This window comes from Dreissena polymorpha, chromosome 3 (assembly GCF_020536995.1).
Source record: "Dreissena polymorpha isolate Duluth1 chromosome 3, UMN_Dpol_1.0, whole genome shotgun sequence".
Lineage (NCBI taxonomy): Eukaryota > Metazoa > Mollusca > Bivalvia > Myida > Dreissenidae > Dreissena > Dreissena polymorpha.
In genome coordinates, this window is record NC_068357.1 from 52,878,870 (window position 1) to 52,905,943 (window position 27,074).

The 27,074-nt window shown below is 37.4% G+C and overlaps 1 protein-coding gene and 1 long non-coding RNA gene across 8 annotated transcripts in view; one reads left to right on the top strand and one right to left on the bottom strand.

Moving 5' to 3' along the window:
* The window catches only part of LOC127874159 (rho GTPase-activating protein 45-like), a 63,735-nt gene extending 61,411 nt beyond the window's left edge, over positions 1-2,324 (bottom strand). For all 6 annotated transcript variants that reach the window (XR_008046670.1, XM_052418348.1, XM_052418352.1 and 3 more), the window contains exon 1: positions 2,145-2,324. The gene's annotated coding sequence lies outside the window, so the exon portion shown is untranslated. The remainder of the gene's footprint in view (positions 1-2,144) is intronic.
* A 564-nt stretch (positions 2,325-2,888) lies between these two features.
* Positions 2,889-9,538, top strand: LOC127874161 (uncharacterized). 2 transcript variants are annotated; one of them, XR_008046673.1, is made up of 2 exons: positions 2,889-3,021; positions 8,635-9,538. It is a non-coding gene; the product is annotated as an uncharacterized LOC127874161 (long non-coding RNA). The 2 variants fall into 2 exon arrangements; XR_008046672.1 differs by lacking the exon at positions 2,889-3,021 and adding an exon at positions 5,737-7,849.
* The last annotated feature ends 17,536 nt before the right edge of the window (positions 9,539-27,074 follow it).

Below are 27,074 nucleotides of genomic sequence, written 5' to 3' on the forward strand. Positions count from 1 at the left end.
ATTGAGAGTGGGGTATGTTATCAACTATGTAATGACTACGCCCTTGTTTTTTTTTTTATGAAATGAAAGATTCAAATATGTCCTATATATATTGTATCCATGTTTTAAATGTGTCTTATTAATAATATATGGTAAATCAAACGGATTACAAAATTAATCAGTTAGTTTTTTTTTATTCAACGGATTTGTTCAGGCAAAAAATGAAATCAGTTATTTTGGTTGTAAATCCCATTGTTCCAATACAGTAGCCAGGTGCCTGTGTATTAAGCCAATAAGATAGGGATCACCACAGCAGGTTGCTAATACACAGTGTATTCATTCGGGTCTGCTGGCGTTATGTTAGATGTCATTTTTATCAGTTTTAAATTATGTGTAATTTAGTTTGCATCTCTTCGCTTAACTCAACGTTCAAAGGCACGCACACTTAACAAAATTATAAAACATAACATGTATCATTATATTTCTTTTTATAAATTACGTACACATATTATTTGTTATATATTGTTTTTATCTTGTGTTTTTCACAACCAGAAAGAAATAATAAAACATTGTTATATATAAAGCGCACTCGGAATTTGACCTTTAATTTGAAGCAATCCGCCATTTTTGTAGCCTATTCTATGTTCGGCCGCTGATGGTGTATTGTTATTTGTAATATGAAATTCAACATTTGGCTCTTACAAGAGGTGGCCTCTACGTGGCAAGAGCTGGGCAACATATTCATTGTGTTGGCAAACTACCTCATGTATATCTATTGAGATATTGAGTGCTTTTCGGCGGTCTAAAATACTATTGCCCTTTATAATTAAACTGAAATCATTTTTAATTAACCATGTCTACAATATTTTACAAGAACCTTTTTAAATAGCATTAAACTTATTTGAAGATCTTACATTGATTCTGTTTTAAATCATCATACCATGGTAATATTGAGTTATTTAAATCATAAACTTACTTTCAATGGAGTTACATTTTAAATTCAATCTATATTTTTTTTGGTTTTGTACCTACAATTTCCAAAAAGAATTCGATTTAAAAAGTTCAGAGGTAGCCCATTCATGCCCCTTAATTCTTTACCGTAGACATAGCATTAATTACTCAACTCAACATTAATCCACAGTTTGCAAATATATGCCCCTGATGTTATTGTAAGCCAATAATAGGTGTCATTAACTACATTGGAGGTATACCGCCTCTATAGGAACCAATTTACCGAACTTGTCATTTACCGAAACCTCCAGCACCCGCAGCAACTCGATAGCCTAGTTGCAATAATTCAACTCTCAGCTTTATAACCCAATGGTTAGCTGAAAGTTGCAATGCGCCGGCTCTTGCGCATGGGTGCAAAATTTAATCAACAATGCAATGGTTAAGGAACACTGAAACTGCAAGATCTTATCAACGTTTACCTGTCTAAACCACAAACTCATACGAATGGTACCATTAAAACAATAAATAATTGCTTTTTATTGACTTAGTTTTGCTTTCGTACGCTGTATCCGCCATATTGGAAAATTGACCCAATATTGGTTAGGTCGCAGTACACCAATATTTTGCACGTCGAGTTATGTGTTGGAGCCTACAAAGTTGATAACGATGTGTTATTCAATACAGAATACACTGTTTCAAATTTAAACATAAAACATGTCAGCGAGGAAAGTGTGATGAAACATCGTTGTGTTTTTATAGGGTGCATGCAAAGGATAACATCTGTAGGTTGCCATTCAGATAAATTTAACATTTTTATTTAGTCTATTCATTATTTTCCTCAATTTGTCTCGAACGACGTCTGTTTAGTGAAGCGCACGGATTCTCTGCGCTGAACTGCACCCATGTTTATGAAGGGGTGTATATGGACTGCCAGAGTCGCCATAGCAAAAATTATCAAAGGCTCTGGCAGTCCGTTTATATGGACTACTCAATAGCCGGACAAATTTTGGAACTCTACCGAAATCATTGCTAAAAAGATGCATTACATCGATTTGCATGCTATAAATTTAAAAAAAGAAAATCATGTTCATGTTTGCAATAGAAATGTTCGATTTTTTATAAGGATGATTCAAAGTCTGTCCTAATGGGGCAAATCATCAAAACATGGAAAAAGCTGGAAGCGATGACTGATGTTTAATTTAATTAGAGTTCACCTGATTCTTTACAGCAATGATCAAAGCGCTTTCGCTGCTTAAGGCATAAACTCAGCAGAAAATAAGTCTTCGAAATATGCAACTATTATCAAGCATTTCCAACCAAAATTTCTGCATTGATTAGTTTGGTTTAGTTTCAGAAGTTTTCACTTTACGCCATCTTTGCACCGGATGCTCTTAATCACGTGACACCTTTCAATGTTCGTGAATACTACGGACTTTACCGAGAGCTTATTAACGTTAACGACTTACGTTCGTAAATTTCCGCAATGATATCCGTATAATTAATCATCCACTGTTGCAAAGTGAATTGCCGAAATGAGAACATCTGCATAATGTTCAGACAAAAAATGTTTCATTATGACTAGATCTACCAGAGACCTATACAAACAAATATAGGTGCCTGGATCTTCTTTCAATTTTCAAACAATGTTGGAATAAGTAATAAAAGTACTAAAGGCACCGAATTTGTTCGCATTTGTTTAGCATTGCATACAGTCCACTTTTCAAAATTAAATACCGGTAATAGCAAAGTGCTTTTTAAGTCGGATGTTTAAATAATCACAACTCTTTCAAGTAAGTGTACACGCTATTGCAGACGCAATCTCTTGCACGACGGTTACATTACATTCATATGTTCTTTTTAAAATAAAACTATGATTGCTTTCTTTCTCTGACTAAAGATTACAGTACGCAAAATATTCGTACGCATCAAACCACGACCGGAAAGAAGTAAATAATGTCGTGACGTCGTGGTAACGTATGTGACGTCACAAACAAAAGCGCCATTCTTAGCGATAATAGCAAAAAAAAGTTACAAGCTCTGTTAAAATCAACGGAAATCATGAGCCTATTAAAGGCGTCGGATTACTAGCAGGTAATTATTTTATTTACCAAATAATTTTAAAATCTTTGAACAAACTTACATACAATTCGTCTGTGTTTTATTTTTAAGATTTGCATTGGTGGGCGGGGTATTTTCTTTTGCTTTGTTACAATATGGCATTTTACACTATTCCTTCTGTTTGAAACTCTAAACGCAAATCTGACTAAGGGCGGACATTATAACAAATTTTTGGTAGATGCGTTTACAGGTTTCGCCGCTTTTAAATAGAAAAGCAGCAATAGCCACGGCAGTCAAGTTGTTAAATACCGGTAATCCCGAACAGTCGGAAATAGCCGACATACAACTAATCAGTTGTATCGATAGTGCTTTGAAGTCAGCAAATTAATATGAAATCGAGTTCTCGAAAAAGCCCTAATGAATGTCACTTACTCTGTGCCATCTAAAAAGCATTGGAAAACCTCTGCTTGTTGGGCTCAAACTAAAGGTATCTGTAAAAATACGGAAACATCGCGCTTGAGTATTGTTTTCTGAAGTATAATGTACAGGCATTATGCCATGCTCTATGTGAGAGCTTTAAAAGGGATCGCTTGATAGCAAGATGTCTTAGATTTGAGCATACTTTAGATTTGCGAGTTAAAAATGTGTGGAATCATTTGTGCGTTATATCCTGCCCACTGCATGAATAGTTAAAATAACGTCAATGTGGTGAAATGCGATTGCTCCTTTCTGCTCAAAGGGAAACATAACAAGTGCGGAATCTATGGATCATGGTATCTACGGACGAAGGTTTCTCAGATGATGGTATCTATAGATCATTGCATCTACGGATGATGGTATCTACGGATGAGTATCTATGGATGATGGTATCTACGGATGATGGTTTGTACATATCCTATGTAGATCTTAGTGCCATATCAGGTATACGATTTGCCCAATTTAACCTGCCGGATCTCACGGCAATGCTGTTTGATCAAACTCATTATCTATGTGAGGATTGTTAGATTGTCTCAAGCCATCGTTCTTCACACAAAGAAATTGAAGTAATACTCCTAGCAATATGTATAAATATTTCATGGTTGTGTTTTATACATATATTATGATATAGTTTGTGCAAATTGTGTCAAACATTACACAGCTCTCTGTGTTTGTGTGTCTGGCTCTATGTGTACTTGTGTCGGGGCTGCGTAGTGGATGACATCATTTGTACAACACAACCATATCTTATAGCTCAGAATGCTGAGCGGCAATACATGTGTTTTACGATACTATTGTAATGCTTTGTAATGTGTAATATTGTGTTGATGAGATGTAAATAAACTATTAAATCTAAATCTTGTATCTAAGGATGATGTTATCTACGGAGGATGGTATGTTAGAACGTTGTTACCTATGGAGGATGATAACTACGTTTATGTTGTCTTCGGATATATGGATCATATGGTATCTGCAGATTATGGTATGGTATGAATGATTGCATCTACGGATATTGCATCTACGGACAGTGCATCTTGATATTCACTGATCATGGTATGATGGCATCAATGCATGATGGACACCAACGGATCATAGTATCTACGGATCATGGTATCTACGGGTTATTGTATCCACGGATAATGACATCTATAGATGATGATATCTACGGATGATAGTATGTAAGGATGGCGGTATGTGCGGATGATGGTATTTATTGAGGATGACATCTACAGAGGATGATATCTACGGATGATGGTTTTTACTAATAGTCGTTTTAACGGATGATGGTATATACGGATGAAGGTATCTACAGATCATGGTATCTACGGATCATGGCATCTACGGATCATGTGTGTGTAAGAATTATGTTACCTTTAGAGAATGATAACTACGGGTGATGTTGTCTACAGATGATTTTATCTATGGAACATGGTATCTGCGGCGCATGGTATCTATCAATCATGGTATCTACGAAAAATAGTTTATATAGATCATGGTATATACGGATCATGGTATCTATTGATGATGGCATCTACAGATCTTGTTATTCACGGATCATGGTGTGATGGCATCAATGCATGATGGACACCAACTGATCAAAATATCACCGGATCATGGTATCTACAGATCATGGTATCTACGTGTCATGGTATTCACAGATGATGGCATCTATAGATGATGGTTGCTACGGATGATGGTATGTATGGGTGGTGGTATATACGGATGGTGGAATCTACGGAGCGTGGTTTCTACGGATGATGGTATGTAAAGATGGCGGTATGTACGGATGGTGGTATGTACAAAGGAAAACCTCTACAGTGGATGTTATCTACGGAAGCTGGTTTTTACGAATAATTGTTTTAACGGATTATGGTATCTACGGATCATGGTGTCTATGGATTATGGTTTCTACGGTTCGTGATAACTACAAACGACGTCATCTACGAACAATGATATTTATGGATTATGGTATCTACGGATCATGGTATCAAATGTTGATGGTATCTCGAGGATGATGGTATCTACTAATTACTGTACCTACGGATCACGGTATCTACGGATCTTTGTTTTTACGGATGATAGTATCTACGGATGATGGTAAACCTCTACAGTGGATGTTATCTACGGAAGTTGGTTTTTACGAATAATTGTTTAACGGAGTATGGTATCTACGGATCATGGTATCTATGGAACATGTTTTCTACGGTTGATGGTAACTACAAATGATGTTTTAAACGACTAAATATATCTCTATATCTCTATATCTGGTATCTAATGATGATGGTATCTCGAGGATGATGTTATCTATTAACTACGGTATCTACGGATCATGTTATTTACGAATGATAGTATCTACGGATGATGGTATCTACTGATAATGATATCTATGATTGATGGTATCAACGGATGATGGTATCTACGGATGATGGTATCTACGGATGATGGTATTTACGAATGATGGTATTTACGAATGATAGTATCTACGGAGAAAGTTATCTACGGATAATGGTATCTACGGATGATGGTATCTACGGATAATGGTTTCTACGGATGATTGCATCTACGGATGATGGTCAGTACGGACGATGGTATGTAATGATGTTGGTATGTATGGAAAATGGTATATACGAATGATGGTGTGTGCGAATCATTGGGAATACGGACTATGGTATCAATTGATCATGATAGAATGAAGTTATGTACTGACCGTGGTATCTAAGGACGATGTCATCTACGGGTTATGCTATCTACTGATGATGGTTTGTAAGGATGATATTACGTACGGATTATGGTATGTACGGATCATGTTATCTACGGATGATGGTCTTTACGTGTGATGATGTCTTCTGATCATGGAAGAAACGGATCATGGTATTTACGGATGATGACATAAACGGATGATGGCATCTACGGATGCTAGTATCTACGGATCAAAGCATAGATCTATGGATGATGGTATGCACGGATAGTGGTATGTACGGCGGATGACATTTACGAAGATGGTATCTACGGATTATGGTATCTACGGAACATGTTGTCTATGGATTATGGTTTCACTAATAATGGTTTAAACGGATGATGGTTTCTACAGATCATGGTATCAACGGATCCTGGTATCAATGGATCATGGTTTCTACGATTGATGGTATCTGCATATGATTATATCTACGAATAATTATATCTATTGATTATGGCATGGGCGGATCCAAGGGAGGGTGGGGCGAACGCGGCGTACGCCCCCCCCCCTTAAATCGCCAAAGTAAAATAAATTCATTTGATGTTTTACACTTAACTAGATCTAAATCACCTATTTAAACTCATTTTCTTCTTTTCCGTACACAACATTTCCCAATATCACAGACAATCGCTTTATGTTTTAATTTGAGATTCTCTGTCGCCCTGTTTTTCAAGTCGAACTTTGCGATTGTGATGTATCCCTCTTTTTGCACATTGATTCTCTTTTCGCTGCATTTTATGTCAACAAAGATGGATGCGCCAACGCCACAACGAGCGAAAATGCAGAAGATCACAATCTCAAAAAATCGTGGAGTTTCCGGGGGGATTCGCCCCCCCCCCCCCTGGAGCCACTAGCAGGACTTTGCTCTGCGCCCACCAGCAAATTGTTCAATATCACGCCCTCCCCCCTAACCAGAAATCCTGGAACAACCCCTGGATTATGGTATCTACTGATCATGGTTTATATAGTATCAAGAGGATAAAGGTATCTACTTATTACGATATCGACGCATGATTGTATCTACAGATTATGGTACCTACGTATGAAGGTATCTCAGATAATGTTATCTACGTATAATGGTATCTACGTATGAAGGTTTCTCAGATTTCTATGCATCATGGTATCTCCAGACCATGGTATCTACGGATGATTGTATTTATAGATCATGGTATCTTCCAATGATGGGTTTTTCAGATGAAGGTATATGCGGAGGATGGTATCAACTGATAATGGTATCTAATGATGTTATCAACGGATGATGTTATCTAAAAACGATGCTATCAACGGATGATGGTACTAGTAACGTGTAAAGGCAAAGTACTTAATCGTTAACACAGAGCCTACACTAATTTCTAAGACTAGAATAACTTTGAGACACTTTGTTGTCATCAAATATGTTCTTCATACAATTAAACTATACATTCTTAATTGCTCTGACTAAAGCACGTAGTACGCAAAATATTCTTGCAGATCAAAACACAACCGGTAAGAAGTAAATAATTACGTGACGTCGTGGTTACGTACGTGACGTCACAAACAAAAGCGCCATTCTTAGCGATAATATCAACCGTTACAAGCTCTGTTTAAATCAGCGGAAATCATGAGTCTATTAAAGAATATAGCGTCGGATTGCTACAAAAATAGCAGGTAATTATTTTATTAACCAAATAATTAACAAAAATCTTTTAACAAAATTACATAAAATTCGTCTGTGTCTTATTTTTTAATTTGCATTGGTGGGCGGGGTATTTTGTTTTGCTTGGTTACAATGTGGCAATTTGCAAAAGTCCTTCTGTTTTCAACTGTTAACGCAAAGTTGACTATGGAAGTTAAGGCTGACAGCATAACAAATTTTCGTAGATGCGTTTACAGGTTTCGCCGCTTTTAATTAAAAATCAATAATAGCCATGGCAGACAAATTGTTAAATACCGGTAATCCCGAACAGTCGGAAATAGCCGACAATTCAAAGTAATCAGTTGTTTCAATATTGCTTTCTAGCCTGCAAATTAAAAAGTATTCGAGTTCTCGAAAAAGCCCTAATGAATGACATTTGCTCTGTGCCATCTTAAAAACATTGCAAAACCTCTTTTTGTTGGGCTCAAACAAAAAGTATTTGTAAGATACGGAATCATCGCGCCTGAGTATTGTTTTTTGAAGTATAATGTACAGTCATTAGGCCATGCTCTATGTTTGATAGCGAGATGTCCTTGATTTGATCATACTTTAAATTTGCGAGTTAAAAATATGTGGCATCATTTGTGCGTTATAACATGCGCACTGCATGAATAGTTAAAATGACGACAATATGTTGTCAAATGGCATTGCTTTATTCTGCTCAAGGGGAAACATGACAAGTGTGGTATCTTTGGCTCATGGTATATACGGATGAAGGTATCTCTGATGATGTATTCTACGGATAAATGTATCTCAGCTTATGTTATCTACGGATGATGGTATCTATGGATCGCGATACCTACGGGTGATGGTATCTACAGTGAGTGTGAGGGACCGAATGAGGAATACAGCCGCACATCAGAATGGTGAAGACTGGTTTATTTACTGAACAGTGTGAGGGACCGAATGAGGAATACAACTACACATCAAAATGATGAATAATGGTTTATTGACTGAACAGTGTGAGGGCCCACATGCGGTATACAGCCGCACACCTGAATGGTGAAGACTGATTTATTTAATGAACAGTGTGAGGGACCGAATGAGGAAAACAGCCGCACACCAGAATGGTGAAGACTGGTTTATTGATTGAACAGTGTGAGGGACCGAATGAGGAAAACAGCCGCACACCAGAATGGTGAAGACTGGTTTATTTAATGAACAATGTGAGGGACCGAATGAGGAATACAGCCGCAGACCAGAATGGTGAAGACTGGTTTATTGATTGAACAGTGTGAGGGACCGAATGAGGAATACAGCCGCAAACCATAATGGTGAAGACTGGTTTATTGATTGAACAGTGTGAGGGACCGAATGAGGAATACAGCCGCACACCAGAATGGTGAAGACAGGTTTATTTAATGAACAGTGTGAGGGACCGAATGAGGAATACATCCGCACAGCAGAATGGTGAAGACTGGTTTATTGATTGAACAGTGTTAGGGCCAAAATGCGAAATACAACCGCACATCAGAATGATGAAGACTAGTTTATTGACTGTACAATGAGGGACCGAATGAGGAATACAACATCACATCCGAATGATGAAGACTTGTTTATTGACTGACCAGTTTGAGGGCCTCGATACGGAATTAAAGGGCCCCTTTTCACAGATGTTTGCATGTATTGAAGTTTTTCATTAAATGCTTTGTATTGATAAATATTAACATTGGATCTAAAAAGCTCGAGTAAAAAACAAGATTAAAATTAAAGAAAGACAAAAAAGTAACCCTCAATGGGGCTTGATCCACTGACTCCTAGAGAAAAAGTCAATCGTTCAGACCACTCGGCCATCGGTGCTCATACAATGATTGATGTATTGTATGCTTTATACAAACATTCCTCGCAGTATCACAAAACATAACGACTACACCAGATCTCTCAAAATTATTCAAACGTTTCGCGTTGCAACGTTTAATAATTTTCAGGTTTTTAAATCGTCAAAAGATGCATATAATTTATATTTTAGAGCATGGTAAATGTTCAGTATAACTGTTTCCTCACAAATATCATTACTGCAACGAAAATTTGCGATTCTGAAACATTTTGTTTAAATCAATTGATTTTTGTCAATTTACCAAAACGTGAAAAGGTCCCTTTAAATGACATGTATCTGCCTATTTGATGAAGATTTACCCGCATTAACATTTTAAATTACTATTACTTATCTATTAAAAGTACCATTTTATGCCCTTACAATGTAATGCAATACACAACATTAAACATAAAAAGGAAAGGGCTTTTCGCGTTGGAACGGGCAATTCAAAGCATTTCCATTAAATAGGCACGCCTCAACAAACACACACACGCACGCACGCACGCACGCACGCACGCACGCACGCACGCATGCACGCACGCACGCACACACACACACACACACACACACACACACACACACACACACACACACACACACACACACACACACATTATAACGTAACATTATTCTTAAAAACAAAAAAAAACACGACATTTTTGCTTCAATATTACATTTCAATGTGGAGAGTTACGCTGTGTTTGGCATAAATTTGATCATCAGAGGAAATCTCAAAATAAACTTACAAGTTCTGTTGTTTTAAAGTAGCAAAACCTTTTCGTGGTGAAAACGTATCCTAGCCAGCACCTACATGTAACGTGTTTTCTATAAGTCGAGTTTACACTTGGTTGCATTTTAAAAGCACTGTATTTAAATGACGTGAGCTTACATTTAATTTAATAATATAATTTGCAAAGAGTTTCTAATCAAAAACAATAACAAAATACTGGGAAAACATGTCAATTGTTTGTATTCGTCTAAATTAAATTTCAGATACTGCAATAACCACATTTTTACAAATGCAATTGCGTCAAACAACTGTCATTCAGTTTAATTCTTAACAAATTAGAATGCGATTGTGTTTTACTTTAAATGAAACTGGTATTAACATGTTTATTGTTTGTGTGTTTTTGTATATCCGGTACCTAAGTGAATAGGAGTTTAATATTAGTGCACTGATAAAATATGATATAAAGCGAACCTATGAGAAGAATCCATTTTTTTAAATAACTAATCGGATATTTAAGTTTACAGTTCTCACTTGTTAGTATTTTGAAATGTGTGGAGAAACTCGATTACAAATACATGTACTTTACTTAGATTCATTTAATTTTTATAAAAGAAGATATAAAGGCACGATGTGTCATTTCTTCGATGTATAAACTGTATCTTTGATCACAGAAATGTATAAGGAATGAATAGCCAGTCTGCTATGAAAGGGAAAGACCGCAAATATTATTTATCACCAGAAATGTTGCACGAGTTGAGTATTCAGCTGATATGTTCCATGTTGCAATTAAAGATTGTACATACATGTCAAATAATATCCGTTCAAATAAACAATGTTTGATATTTAAATGGGCCTTTTCACAGATTTTGGCATGTTTTGAAGTTTGTCATTAAATGCTTTATATTGATAAATTTAAACATTGAATCTTAAAAGCTCTAGTAAAAAATCGAGAATAAAATTTTAAAAAAGGAAAAAAGTAGGACGCAGCAGGGCTCGAACCAGTGACCCCTGGTGTCCTTGAGTTAAAACCAAATTAGACTGCTCGGCCATCCTGTCAAGTATGTATTAGGGACGTATTTTATACTTTAAATAAGCAATCTTCCTAGTTTCACAAAATTAAACGACAACAACAGAACTCTCCAAATTATTCAATCGTTTCGCGTTGCAACGCATTATAATTTTCAGGTTTTTAAATCGTCAAAAGATGCATATAGTGGCTATATTAGACCATGGTAAATGTTCAGTATTACTGTTTCCTCACAAATATCATAACTAAAACGAAAATTTGCGAATCTGAAACAACTTTTTTCAATTTTGTCAATTTACCAAAACGTGAACAGATCCCTTTATTGTTTCAATTTTCAACATTGTTAATTTTTAAGGTGGAGACATATCAAATGTTCATCTTTTGCATTGTCCAATTAAAACTGTTCTATGAATAATGATTAAATGTTCAAAATGTAAAATATACATTTACTTTTATTTTTAAATCGCATACACAACGCACAAAACTTTGTCACAACTCTAACGCTTCTTTACAAAGGTGATTGCTAAAGAATACAAATTTGCAACAGTAACTTAAACGAACTGCCGGTTTCCACTGTGAGCATGTAAACACGTCTAGATTACCGGTAGTCATCGCTTATCTTTACATCTTGCAATGTTACAAGTTGACATTTGAACAGTTGGAAAGTCTGCTACACGCGGTGGGAGCGACACAATTATTTTTCGTCTTAGTCAGGAACCAATGCTTCGCTTACGGGCCGGGAACCATTGTAAATGTAAACAATTCTTCTGGTGCACAGGTGTTGGGCACGTGGCCAAGTCACTTTAACACTATCAGTAAAGGGTATTTCGATAGTTTTACACTTGTAAAAATCGGCACTGAACGTTCGGTCAGACGAGAGCCGACCTAGCATTTATACGAGTTCGAGAATGGTTTTATTGTAGTTTGTGTTGGCAAGTAGCCGTTCGTGGTCATTTTTCGTCACGAGGCAACCTTTCCCAACAAAATGGTACATAGTTTACGAAAATCGACCGCTATTTAGGCACTTAGTGACTTAAAAATGATGATGTAGGTGATTTTCCTGTGTCAAGGGATACCTACCTTGTATATCATGTATATCATATCAGAATTTTGTTTTGGTAAAAAATATGAAAAATGTTGTTTTATGACATATTGATAGTGTTTAAGTGACTTGGCCAAGCACCCAACACCTGTTGCTGCTACTAATGACAATTTGTACCCTAACACCGGTTGACTTGAAAATGCGGCGTAATATGTTGAATTGTGATTCGTCAACTTAATTGTATTTTGTACAATTGTATAGTGTACATTTGTTAGATGCTGACTTGTAGCAGATTTCTACAATATAAGGTATATGAAGATTTTCAGATCTGTAGTTTAAGAAGTTACATGTTTGTTTTTTAACATTTAAACATTTTGTAGAATCGGAACATACAACATTTTACACTTTACAATTGTACACAACAGATATTAAAATGTTGCATTTAAAAAATTCTCTGTTGTACAAATGAGCTAAATATTCAACACGTGCAACATTTCTGGTGACGAATAATATTGGCGGTCTTTCCCTAATTCCATAGTTTGCATCAAGCGTTATCTAATGTATAGGAAAATGAATTATTTTTTTTCTACTTTGTTGATGCCTTATGTAAATTAACAATGCCGCGTGGAAGTTTCGTTTTAAGTCTTTGCAATCTGGGATAAGTAGACGTGTTTTGATATTAGTGCTATTCCATTATGCTACAATGCGCTAATGAATACAACATGAACCTTAAAAAATAAGCTTTATCCTGTGTACTGAAAAGAAAAAGTTTATTCGGTCAATAATTTTCTATCAAAGCTTTCACTTAGAACGAGATACAATAGAGCCTTCCGACTCATTAGATGGCCGAAAAGCATACGACAGATCTCGCTAGTAGCAGCCATTTCAGGACACAACGTTAGAATTCTTAATAATCCAGTAATGTACCAATACATACCGCGTAGTTAAACCACGTGTAAACGACCGACCCAGCTTTCCAATCGAATGGTCGATTACTATTTCTCTAGATAAATAAGATTGCTTAGTTTTGGATTATTACCTTGTTAGTAATAGTCTGATCTAGATGATTAAACACAATAAAATGTGAAAATACTTATTTCCAGTAATACATGTTCATTCTATGTTGTTACATGAAATAGCCCTTATCGTTTTTGTTGGGGGGGGGGGGGTAATACAACATATACACGGCAGCTCTTAATACGTTTGATTGAAGTCTAAACCACATTTTTCTTTGTTAAATACACATTATATTGATCATGTCTCTTCAAATATATAATTTTACGAAATCTAAACTTAATAACAGATGTGAAAGGTGATTTGGGCTTCGATCATTTCGAAACATTGTTTTTGCTGATTAGTTTACATATTGTATACCTATAAAAATCTATAAGCAATATATAACAGTAAAACGATGTTCATTATTTAAATATGTATGAATTTTTGTGTTTATGTTTTTGTGATATATCTTATATTTGATATTGATTTCTTCAATATTTTTGTTTCCAATTACATTTCGAAAATAAGTTGCCTAAATTTTGTTGTATTTGTTAACAATATTATATCACTAGATATAATATTATATCTCAAGTATATATCAACAAATCAGTTGATCAAGTGTATACGTGTAAACATAACTAATAAATGGCGGCAAATACAAACTTTAAGTTATAAACATCTTTTTTTCTTAATTTAATAAAACATTTTACATGAATACAGCAAAGTATTTATTGCCAGCGATTTCAGAGCCACGTGGCAATTTGCACGTGATCACTGCAACCAGCACTTTGACGGTTGGTCTCGCCATTGTCCTTGATCAGCAAGAACACGACCGACTTCAGCCCATTTGGTTATTTCGAAGTTGTAGTTTAATACAGCTTCGTTTCGAACATGAAAATAGTAACGCTTAACGTTTGAGAAGGACATATTGAATAGTTTTATATGCTGTTACGACTGTTTGTTTGTGCTCGCACAAACTTCTAGGAGTCCCTGTTCTATGCCAAACAGTCATAATGAACTAATTATTGTGTTGCCCAAGTTAGCTTAGTTAACCAAGTTTTACTGTTCTGAATGCATATACTATCTAAATTCTAAATAGTATTTATGGTTACACAAGTTATCGTGTGTGTTTTTTTTCTCAAAACGAAGCGAACGAAAATAAAAGCATAGCGCTCTTATATATTTTCATCCATATAGTATAAAAAGATTTGTGCTCATTTTAAGATTTTATAGCATGGCATCAAATAAAACAGTTTATAAATAACTTAGTTAATTTCTATTAGAGGTACCGTCAACCACGACGACGAAGAAAACTAATAATTGTAAAATACCGTATTGATTTTACAATTATTAGTTTATACGAACGTTGACGAGTGACGTCACGCGCACCTGCTAAATGACCCGAGTTTCTACTGGAGGGCAAAAAGCGCATATACAGAAGCTCTATCTCAATATCTATCTCATAGTACTGCCTTGACAAAATCAACGTTTTTGTTGATAATCATGCATAATATCAAATATAATTTTAATTATGATGTCTGAAAAGACATAAGCATGCAAGGAACTTTATTTTTGAATAATATTGTTATTATTTGTTTTTACTTCAAACGAACTCGGGAGTGGAAAACCATTTAAGAGCACATACGGTATATGGTTACCACAAAATTTCTCTACTTGCACTTCTTTGCGACCATTTGAAGATAAAACAAGTCTCAGAAATTGTAATTCTTTCAGAATAAAATAGATTTAATGAACGAAAACAATTGAGGATGAAGACAGACAACAAATAGATAGATTTTATCTTAGCAACATACCTGTATGCATGTAGTAACCTCTATATGTCTAAAAAAACTAACCTTGTTACACATTAAATAAATTTTATCGATTAATGTAATTCATTTATTTAATTGTTACACCAGTTTTGACACTCTGTGTTGCAGCATAGGTGTTAAATTGTAACTTTGTTCATCACAAATCGATTATCTCGTTATGATCGGAGACCGTCCAGACAAAGACAACAGGGTGTCATAAACCAAGGCACATTGGGTCCATGCCATAAACCACATGTTGCAGACGATTGTCTGTTCATTAAACACAATTCACGATACCTCCATGACATCTCTTGGCATTTTGAGAAATCAGTAAAGCCAAATTTTAAAGCAAAAAAGAAAAGTGGCTTCAATAAAATATTTCAACATTACAAAATGACGAAATCTGTCAGAAATGGATTAACAGGAACTAGTGCATTATATTAGCCAGTTAATTGAATCATTATAATACAGTGTTCAATAAATATAATTTTAACATATTGTGCAGTATTACTGCTACGTAATTAAGGGATCCGGCAAATGTAAACTTCGCTAGTACGTGTAAAGATTTTACGTTACTTCAGTGTACACAATACCATCATGAAAAGAAGCTATCACAATATGGTAAAAAATACTTGCGTTAAAGAAATGAAATTTAAAATGTGTTTATAATAGAATGCTAGACTTTAAATTATCACTAATTATCACTAGCACGGACTCTAGATGACAATATACGCTCCGTGTCACTAGTAAAGAGATTTCAATATACATGCAAAGACAATTCAATTTGCATAATATGCAGGTTTTTTCCGCGTTTGTATGATAACATTTATTAACATTGGCATTCAATGTTAACGAAACGAAAATTTATTGATTGGAAAAGTATATAACCATAACATTTAAATTTTTTATGTATTCCGTTTTTGGCTTTGTTTGATAAATGATTAAATGCACCTCTTACAAGCTGATGAAAAAAACCTATCCATACCACTAATAATTATTATCAAATTAATAAGTGTTTTATTATTTTTGCAATATCATTTATTAAAGTCTTACTATCAGAAACAATAAGGCAATTTCATTGTTTTGTTTTGTGGGATTGTCAGTATTTAGTATTCCCACCACGTTTACTCTGATGCATATAACTACATTGTTTTTATGAAGAGGGATCGATATATATATGTGAATATACATTTATTGGTACTAAATATAATATATTAGCACTATTTTTTTTAAAGATATTCATTTTTATTTCGCATTTGTTATCAAAATATTGACGAAGCAAAAGCCCTTTATACATGCTTTACGTTAACAACTACTGTAACCAGTGTTTTTGCCCTCCAGTCAATGCGCATGCGCGGAAATATCGAAATGTAAACAATAACAATCAACGTTCGTATATTGATTAAAATATCACAACTGGTATATCACATTACTTGAAAAATGTTGTTAAGTTTTCATATTTTCAGTATATTCGGTCATAAATTTTACTGGGTATGTGTACCAGGTAACTACCAGTTAACTATAAATAACGCAAGTAGATTGATCATCATCGTCACGTGGTAAACCCAGGACTGCAAAATGTGCATGCGTAGTGAATTGTATATATTTTATATATAAAATGATCAATCAACTTGCGTTATTTATAGTGGGTATATCGTTATGTCCCATATTTTCGCGATGTACTTTCGATTTCACATGGCGAAATTTTATTACCGAATATACTGAAAATATAAACAATTTTCACGTAATGTAATATACCAGTCGTGATATTTTAATCAATATAAACTAATAATTGTAAAAAAAGACGGTATTTTAGAACTTTTCATTTTTTCGTCATTCGTGGTTGACCGTCCATTTAAAGTCTCTATAACGCTAAAAATCAACGAAAATTTCGTAAAGTATTTCGTTAAATAAAGTTAACACTAAAACAATCAGTGTTCCTTATAGCAATTAGCCACAATTTCAGCGCTAGATGTGGTATGATTACATAGATTTTTGTAGATACAAAATGCTCGTTTTTATTTATTTGTGACCACAATAAATTCCATATTAATTTCCTGCGAATATATCTTTCATACGACCCACGGACACTAAAATGTTAAAACCATAATAAAAACGAGCATTTTGTATCCACAAACATATTTTTTACCAGACCACATCTGGCGTTTAAATTTCGGAAATTACCATAAGGAACAATTATTTTTAATTGTTTAGAATTCTTTTTAATACATTTTCAATGAATTGAATAAGAAAAAAAACAATCAGTCATGTTATTTCAAATAATTTCCGCGTCATTTACTCAAACGCTTCGAGAGGGTAACAACAGTTGGTATATTGTGGTACTTATCCACGGTTATTTCCCTTCGTGTTTCTATGTGTTTCTATAATTTAATCAATATATATTGTAAGCCGAGCGGTATCGATGATGTTGCATTTTATTTATTCAGAACTCAAACGCATTAAAAAGAAGTCAGGATGGTTTCTGTAACTATTTATTTATTAGGGCAGAAGCTTAACGTTTGCCATATAAACAGTACTATGAGTGGTTAATTAAACAACAAGTATGATATTAACTATTTGAACAGCAGTTCAGATTAAATAAAGCGATGAAATCAGTCGTCACTCTTTATAGTTATTCTAAATAGTATTTAATGCAGATGCAAAATGTCAGTTAGAACTAGTCAGAACTATGACGTACAGATGTAGATTAAACGTAGGTAAGTGAGTCGTATATGTTAGTGTTTACCTTTGTTGGCTTTCGACATCTTAAATGGGTTGTTAAGTAATGAGCGACTATTCTGGGTCAAGTCACTACTGACTAGTGAGTTACGACTGACTTCATCATCAACCACAACTCTATTTATAAGCAGTTGCTGAGGCTGGGCGTTGCTGGCGACCAATCAGAGCCAGACTTTCATGAAAGTATTTAACTATGTAAAACGGTTTAAGCAACATTAACAACATTTGCATTAACAGCATTGCAAGTCTAACAAGAAAGCATTACATCAATAAAAAGCTCAGAAAATATTATGAAATACTATACAATGCTTTCATTACATTTCTCAATCATAATAATAATATTTCATCTAACACATAGTGAAAGCAATGCGAAAGCATTGCGCGAAAATACTTGAAATAGTTCCCCACCAGCATTAATATCTGACAGGACTACTAACTGTATAAGTAACATTGTAACAATAAAACAGTTAACAGGTCATAATACTACACATAAACATTGGGAAAACACATTTCTTCGATAAGATATAACTTATTCGCGTAGAATTAACTTGCTATGTCATAACCTTCGACATTGCAAATGGCGGACATTTTGGAACATTTAACCCGCGTTCGATTCAATGCTGGCGATTCAAATTACAAGTAATGGATATTCAATAATGGAGAAAGCATTAACTGGATTTAACAAACATTTGATAATGGTTGTTAAACCAGATAACAACAAGGAAAATTTGGATTATTAAAGTTAAACAGGTAAGGCATTCTTAAGTGTACATATTTCGGACGTATATAGTATTCGGATACAGGGTATTACACTTCCCCCACCTTAAAGACATAAACTTCTCCTGAAGTTTGAAGTAAAAATTTAAACTTACAGATATATACAAATTTGAAATGAAAGAATAACAATTACTGAACAATTAACACATTAATAACAATGCATAAATAACACTACATTTCTGTTTCAGGTACAATCAAGTCTTCTCAGTGCTTTGATTTCAGACACAGTTTATGAAGCTCACCCTAGTTTGCAGACTCAAGAACAATTATGCAAGAACTAGTATCACGTAAATGTATTTGTTTTACCCAATTAAAGGTTACGTTCTTTAACAAAAAAAAAAAAAAAGACAATAAAAGTTATTTATTGAAAACAGAATATCTCAAAATATTATTTTAAAACACTTAATTACACATAAACATTTAATCAATTACCATACTTACAATATAGTATGAGCTCATACTTTAAACTCACACACAATAATGTCTATGCAAATAATTAATCAATTTTGAAATGTCAGTTCGCGAGGCATCAGCAAACTGGCACATGGCATCAGAGATCACAGGCAGGATTGGAACGAAACGTCAGAAGGCAGGAACAGAGCATCAGGACAGCAACAGGGCATCAGGGTCTTTGGCAAGGCGTCGGTTAACTGTCAGGGCAGCAAGGCAACAGGACATCGGAATCAGGGCAGCAAGGTAGCAGGACATCAAAATCAGGGCAGCAAGGTAACAGGACATCGGAATCAGGGCAGCAAGGTAACAGGACATCGGAATCAGGGCAGCAAGGTAGCAGGACATCAAAATCAGGGCAGCAAGGTAACAGGACATCGGAATCAGGGCAGCAAGGTAACAGGACATCGGAATCAGGGCAGCAAGGTAACATAATGGTTTTATTCAGACGTTAGCCTCAATGGGACGGCAGCAAACTTCACCATGTCCACAGGACTTAAAGGTTGAAGACATTCAAGAAACTGCTTCTGGAATTCCTTTGGGAAGGTACTTATCCCAAGAGCAATGTCCCGAACTGTTTTGAAGTTGAAGAAAATCATTTGTGTGTCCTTGTTTAGAGGAATCATGGCTCCAGTCAGTGAAAGATAGCTGTATTTATACAAAAGGACTTGGCGCTGGATCGGGTGAATTCCGCTTGCCATTTCCAGCGCACCAGCAGCATACTCAGTGAGGACACCCTTTTCTTCTGGTGAAAATGATGTCCAATTTTTTGGTGGCCACGATAGACAGGGGGTCAGATGAATGCTTTCATCAGGGACCAGACTCCATTCTCTGGGTGCTGGTGGGAGGACTGGCATATTTCCAGTAGACAAGAGGATTCGAGCCATTTGTTGCAGGTCGTTATTTTTAGGAGTGGGGATGTAGATGGGGGCTGAAGGAGAGGAAGGAACAGTTGGTGGTGCGAAGCGGACTCTTGCTTGTACGGGCCTGAAGGATGTCATCGTTGTAGGATGATAACTTGGCGTTGGACATGATGATGGGACGTAGAGTAAGGGAGTACTGCAGTCTGGAGGTGGTCTGTAAAACAACGGAGATACTTGGGGAATGGTCGCAGCAGCAGTTGTACTGGAGTCTGTTGTAGTTGTGTGAGTGCTGGAGGCTGCATGGACATTTGTTGAAGGGGTAGTATTCTCAAGGTCGATTGGTGAAGGAGATCCTAGAGAACAAGGTGATGATGTTTTCAGATCATGCAAGGATGATGTTGATGATTGACTACGATCTGAAACAGGTGAGACAGGTTGCGGAATAGGGGTGATGGATGGGGTCTTCGATGGATGTGTAGGTGGGTGAGAAGGCGGCAGTGGACTGGCACAAATCTTCTTGGCTATGTGGGTTGTATGGATTGGGAGGGACCTCTTCAATGTGTAGGGCATCTGACGGACTGTGGTTAGATCATTTGCGTCGATGGCAAGCAGTTTGGAGATGTGTTTCCTTGCTTCGTTATCAGGACACAATTCAAACTTTGCAGCAGGTGGGGCGATAAACATTTCTACGGTTGTAGCGGAGAGGGTCACAATTCTCCCTATCACCTCGGGTCTACTACGAGCCTGCTGAAGCAGCCTGACCTGATATAGGTGGGTTTCCGATGAAACGAAAATCTTGACGGCCCCATTCGAAATGTCGATAGATTTCAAGATGAGGGGGAAGGACGGTGGTAAAGTGGTGGATGAAGGAGTCTTGGAGTGGTCAGTGGTTTTCTGAGATGAAGAGGCGATCACTGATGATGATGAAATCTGGGGATTGGTGGAGGTGGACTTGGCAAGCTGCCAACCTGTCATCCAATGTGAGGCCCCAGGAGTGCGACCAGTGCACCACTGGGCAACACTCTTCATGGCGAACTGGGCTTCTAGGGACGTGAATACAGACACAGCAACAAAAAGTTCCATGTACTGTGCTGGCACCTTGGAGAAGTAGAAACAGTTGGCTGCTGTCAGGGTTCGTGGGGGCAAGGAGTGGTAGACTTCAAGATGCTGATGTTGGGTATGCCTGCTGAGATCCGCGGGATAACGGAAGAGATGCTCAGCCTTAATGCACCATGGACACAGCAATTCGCAGGACTGGTGCGCTTTGATGGTGTGGTGCACCACATCCCGGTGACAAGTAAATATTTCGTAGCAGTAACTACATTTGTGGATGGTCTTGCCTGCAATATACAAAACATTCAAGGTTTCTAATATGGTGTTGCCTGTAGTGTGATATATGATACCAACATAACATTGTTATATATTTATATGTAAATAATAGACTACCAAATTTTAATCCTAAATTGTTTGTATTAAACAAAAACAACTGAATCCATCGCCATTAAATATGAATGCTGTTATGTACAACTATCCCTGTTTTAAAAGCTTTCCTAGCTTTATTGTATCCATCCAGAGGACTCTTTCCTTATAATAAAAAAAAATCTGTTCTTAAACCCTAGATCTTGTATTAACATTGTTTTCTATCTATTGTTGATTCCAGGAAATAAAACGCATTGCGGACCTCACGTCTACGCAATCTCATTGCAAAAAATGAAAAGCCTCGTACACAACTTAAGACAAATCTCCTGTGGTTGATCAGGCCACTGAATTGTCGTCCGGACTATCAGGTAACTTTACACAAGCATAAAAAATTTTTTCTCCTACAGGAATCAACAACACACAATATTCAATGAAAATACATTAGAGTTTAGATCGACTCATCTCTAACAACTTTAAAGAGTTCCTGGATATAAGGATATGTTGTATGCATCTATGATGAACATCAGTCATTTGTAAACATGGATTATGGATTAAAAAAAATATTGTGGTTTAAAACTGTTAAAGAGGCCTGATTGTGCTAATAAATAATATTATAATAATTCTTGGTTGTCATGTGAACATCTATTGTGTTTTTCTTTGGTCAATTAACCAACTTGGTAGGTTTGTGCACTTGTATGCCGTTAGACGGTCAATGTGAATTGACTTAATTGGTCCGCTGGCAGAAGACTTGATTAGATAAACGAGGTCATCTATCCTTTTGACTATCATGTATGGGCCCTTCCAATTAGCTCCCAGTTTAGTACAGACTCCAGGTTTCCGAGAGGTGTCATGAACCCATACAGCATCACCTGTTTTGAAAGCTCTACTCTTGGCTGTAAGGTCATAATGGCGTTTCCGATACTCTTGTTTCTGTTTCAGGCTGACCCGAGCAAGCGAGTGGATTTCTTCAAGCTGCTCACGAAGCTCTTTCACGTAGTCATCTGTGGCCTCCAAGTCAGTGTTGCCCGAGTCTTGCGGTGGAAGACCGATGAATGCCTGAACAGGTAATACGACATCCCTTCCATAAACCATTTTGTTTGGGGTTTGACCAGTTGTTTTATGGGTACTTGATCTGTAAGCCATCATAACTTGAGGCAAATACTCATCCCATAGTTTTTGATTTGTTTGACAATACATGCTAAGCATGGTCCCTAGTGTGCGATTGAATCTTTCCACTGAAGCATTTGACTGTGGATGCATAGGAGTTGAAAAAGTGTGATGCATTTGAAGTAACTTGCACATTTCTGCAAATAATTTGGACACAAAGTTTGTGCCTCTGTCTGTGTGAATTTGTAATGGGACACCAAATCTGCTGACATAATTATCCACAAACGTTTTTGCTACTGTTTCAGCAAGCTGATCCGGGATGGCTATGGCCTCTGTCCAATGAGTGAACAAATCAGAGATCACTAGAACATACGTGTTGCCTTTTTCGCTGCAAGGCAGAGGACCTAGAATGTCAAGAGCGACTCTTTCCAGAGGGGCGAGGACAGGCTGAGAACCAAGTGGAGCCTTCTTTGGCTTAGGTGGTTTTCGGGCGCCACAGCTGTGACATTGACTGCAATATTTTTCCACATCGGTAGTCATACCAGGCCAATAAAAAGTCTGGCGGAGTTTATCAAGCATCTTGTCAGTACCCAAATGTGCTGAGGAAGGAATGTCGTGCATGTACCTCATCAACTCCTGGCGCCTTATTGCAGGTACAATGACCTGGCGTGAAGATTTGTTCTTCTCAAACCAAGAACGCATTAGACATCCATCAGTGATAGAAAGCCGGTCCCACATTCGCCAGAGACTTTTGACACACTCACTCTGAGTTGAGATTTGTTGCCAAGAAGGGCGGATAGATGACCTTTCTAGTGACTGTATTATGAAGAGCAGCGAAGGATCTAACTTTTGTTGTGAATTGATATCACCCAAGGACCACTGTTGAACTGGGTAGGATGTCTGTTTGAAGACAATCAATGGATCATTCTGACTTCTTGTGATCATTCGCACAGTGTCAGTGTTAACCACTGGAGATGTTTCTTCTCCACATGGAGTGTCGTCATTTATCAAGTTTTCATGTGTGAAAGTCTCCGTGATCCCTTGTTGTTTGGCACACCTACTGCATGGAGCTCGTGACAAGGCATCTGCATTCCTATGTTGTGTCCCGGGCCGATGTACAACAGTGAAATCGTATGTTCCCAAGATCTGTAACCATCTGGCGACCTGACCTGTTGGCTGTTTTAGGTTGCGCATCCAAGACACAGCTGTCAGTCCTTACAAGAACAGACTGCCCATAGAGAAAATGATGAAAGGCGTTGAAGGCGTTTAATACAGCGAGAAGTTCTTTTCGAGTCACACAGTACTGTTGCTCATGTATGTTGAGGCTTTTGCTGTGATAGGCAATCACAACCTCCTTGTCATTTCGCAGTTGTGACAAGACAGCACCCGTTGCAAAGTCGCTTGCGTCAGTGTCGAGGACAAACGGGGCGTCATGGACTGGATATCCGAGAATGGGTGATGTCGTCAGTGAGGTTTTGAGGTGCTGAAAAGCACGCTCGCATTCCTCAGTCCAATGAAAAGCAGTACCCTTGTCAGATATTTTATGCAGGGGCCTTGCAATTTGTGCAAAACCAGACACAAATCGACGGTAGTATGAGCATAGTCCAAGAAAAGATTTGACCTCCTTGACATTTCTTGGAGTTGACCAATCTCTCACAGCTGATATCTTTGCTGGATCGGTGGCAACACCTTCTTCCGAAACTAAGTGCCCAAGAAATTTAACTTGCTTCTGAAAAAAGATACATTTTGAGGGTTTACATTTCAAGCCTGCATTTTTGAGCCGTTGAAAGATTTTTTCCAGTCGCTCAAGGCCCTGATGGACTGACTTGGATGGGACAATGATATCGTCCATATACAATAAGCATTCAACCCATTGCAAACCCCTCAGAACATTTTCCATGAGGCGCTCAAAAGTAGCCGGGGCATTTACCAGACCAAACGACATTAATGTAAATTGATACAATCCCATTGTGGTTGTGAAAGCAGTTTTCTCTTTATCTTTCTCATCCATAGCCACCTGCCAATATCCTGAGTTAAGATCTAATGAGGAGAAGAAACGAGAACCAGAGAGGGCATCAATGCAGTCGTCAACACGAGGTAGAGGATAGGCATCCTTTATGGTGACTTCATTGAGTTTGCGATAGTCAACACAGAACCTACAACTGCCATCTTTCTTTGTGACCAATACGATAGGCGATGCCCATGGGCTAGAGGATTGTTCAATGACGCCTCTGTCAAGCATTGTCTCAATTTCTTGTTTTTCTATGGCCCTCTTGCCAAAAGGAAGACGCCTAGGTGGTTGTCTGATTGGGACGGCATCACCTGTGTTAATTCTATGCTTGACCAGATTAGTGAGGCCAATATCCTCTGATGACTGAGAAAATACGTTTTGATATTTACACAGAAGATCAACAAATTCGGATTTTTCCTGATCATTTAAGTGCTGAGAGCTCCTCTCATAGAGGTCAACAAGATGGTCTGGCAAACATTCTTCATTATGTTGTTCTTGGACACAGGCAACCCTCTCAATAGGCTGCATAGGAGGTTCAAAATAAGACTCACATGTCCCCAGGTTTGTATTTTTATACAGTCTGACAGATGAATTGCCATAGTTAAGTACAGTCATTACTGGATCAGAAGAGATGCTCACAACACCACCCATCAAGCTTATCTCTTTTGTAGCCATCAAATGAAAAGATGGTTCAACTAAACCAAGCTCGGATAAATGCTCTTTTTGTGGAATTTTAATAGGAACCATCATCGTGCTGTTCGCAGGAATCTCAACTGTTTGCTGTAATTCCACTCTACAGATATGCAAAGCCTGACCACCAGTCCACAATGGTACTACATCACCACCCATCATGAGACATGAACGTTTGTAGTTGATGCTATCAACATTAGCCCTCAGAAAATCTTGACCTAATATCCCATCAGCCTCTATGTCACAGACCACAAATGACACATCAAAACACTCGTTTCCTATAGGAACTAATAGATCAACATTTCCAACAACTCTCATGGCCTCACCGTTTACTGTCTTAAGCACGTTTAATTGGGGACGGACGTGAAAAATGTTCTTAGGATCAAATTTCTTTAAGCTTTTCTCAGACAAGAGAGAAGTTGTAGCACCACAATCTATTAAAAAGTTGATTTCCACCGACCCAACATGAGTCGTCAGGTAAAATCCGTTGTCAAGTTTGTTGAATTGAGATCCCGATCTTGCAGTGTGCACATTATTGGAAGGAATATTATCTTTAGGCCGTTGAAATGACTTCGTCGACTCCTGGCCCGTGGAGCCGACGGCAACTAGTTTTCCTGGTCGTTGGGAGTGGCATTCCTTGTGTAAGTGTGGGTATCAATGGTGTTGGTGCTCGGGACGTTGGAGTCTTGTCGGTCTTCATTGCGCGAACGATTTGCATGTAGCAGTCGCTCATTCACGTATTCTTGTGGCGGTTGGGCATTCTGTTGCCGTCCGTGTTGATGAACATGCGGATATGGACCCCCGTAGTGCGATCGGTTGGTGTTATATGACATGTTCATATGATTGTTCCGTGGTCTAGACTGCGGCTGTGGTCGACCAGATGGGTGTCTAAAATGTGGGCTTTGGCGTCTTGTGTGATTCATGTTTTGTGGGCACGATTTCCAGAAGTGTTCAGTAGAATTGCACCCATAACACTTCTTTGGTACTGATTGTGGAGAGTTGCGGGACTCGAGGTTGCTAAGTCTATCGGTTATTTGTTTTAACGCCAATTCGACACTAGTGTCAACATTGCATGCCCTAATATTAGTTGTTGACGTTCCGAGGATGGACTCGTAGCGCTCAATGACGGCTACGGCCTCAATTATGTTAGTGCAGTTACGGTCAATGCATCTGCATTTCATGTCATTGGGGATCAGCTTGTACAGTTGGTGTAACGCTAACTGCTCTTGTGAGCGGTGATCAAATTCACTGTATGCTTTTTGTGCGAGCTGACGTATATCATGTGCTAGCGACGAAATGCTCTCGTCCTTCACACGCCTGCGTTCCTCGAATTTTGTTAACCACATATATTGATGTTTTCCTGCGGTGCCAAATCTATTGTTAAGTCGTGAAGACAATATGCGGTAATCGCGGCGTTCCTGTTCTGGGAGAGACATGTAATACGTTCTGGCAGTGCCACGTAAACTGGAGGAAAGCATCAACACTTTAGTTCGCATGTCCCACCCACTCAATTCAGCGCAGTCCTCAAAGTGTGACACGTAAGACTCAAAGGGGCCAGAGCCTTCGTAAGTGTCTGGTTTAACGTGCATGTGGTGTGGTGATGACATGTAGGCGTGTGGAACATTGTCGCCGTGCCCAAATCGTCTATCATTTTGATATGTGACGGAAGTGTCTCTGGTATAGGGGGCGTTCTGTTGCGCTGCGTGCCTGTTGTTATTT